We start from the raw sequence: 1,021 nt of genomic DNA, 5'->3' as shown, positions 1-1,021 counted from the left end.
AATTGCTGGATAGCAAGGAACTCAAGGTATAACACCAAGCATGAACAAGCTTGTGTTGGTGGGAAGGCAATAAAGTGGTCGATGATAATACAATTCATCGAGGGCAAGGATGGTATTTCTCATCATGAATTCAATTGATATCCTGGATGAGCTCAGAATGTTGATGATCACGACACCTTTGTCGCGAGAGTTCATGAAGATGTAATCGATCGGCGACGACATCAAGTCAAAGTAATGATGAAGTGAAAGGTTATTGGAACCAAGGGTACGACACAACTCGAAACCAAGCTTGTTGTTCAAGGCGAAATGGTATGACGATGAGGATCGACGTAAGGTTAGTTCATCGTCGAAAATTGTGCTCCGAGAAGAAGGACCGGGTAGCACAATTAAAATCATCACGACAATGATATAGCCAAACAGGCTAGGAATGGCGTGATCGGGTACAAACTCGTACTTACAGAAGCTTACTGAAGAGTTGTTGAATCGTAGTGCGGACTCGGTTCAGTTATCGGTGTCTTTGAGTGTATAATAACTCAGAGCCCGCGAAAAATTGGAATCAGTGTGAAGGTAGCACTTGATGAAGAACTCATGAAAAGTTATGCAGTTCCATGATAATCTCGAGATACCAGGGGGGTAATACTCGACGACAGATCAAAATAGAGGTTGGACTGGGGTATTGCTCTGCAGAAGACAAGTGCTTAAACTTGCACGAGAATTGGTATTTAAAGGAGAACATGGTCGGAACCACGATTGAAAAAGGCCAGATCCCAGATATAAGATGAACTTATACCAAGGGATTAATTAATTTTAAAAGAAGCTTCGATGAGAAGATCTACATCGTGTCTATGGGCATGAACACAAAGTTCAAGGTCGACTCCCACTTCTTCAATGTATAACCTTCCATTCACTTCTCGCTTTGATAAAGGCATTAGTGTTGAAAGTTTTACCTGGTGAAATACCAGATGAGTATGACTCGTGAAATCTTCCGAGTTCACACATATTAAGGAAGGCATAGGTTCAA

The sequence above is a fragment of the Triticum dicoccoides genome, chromosome 4B (assembly GCF_002162155.2).
Source record: "Triticum dicoccoides isolate Atlit2015 ecotype Zavitan chromosome 4B, WEW_v2.0, whole genome shotgun sequence".
Classification (NCBI taxonomy): domain Eukaryota; kingdom Viridiplantae; phylum Streptophyta; class Magnoliopsida; order Poales; family Poaceae; genus Triticum; species Triticum dicoccoides.
The sequence above is the reverse complement of the archived record's forward strand: the minus strand, read 5'-3'. Positions refer to the sequence as shown.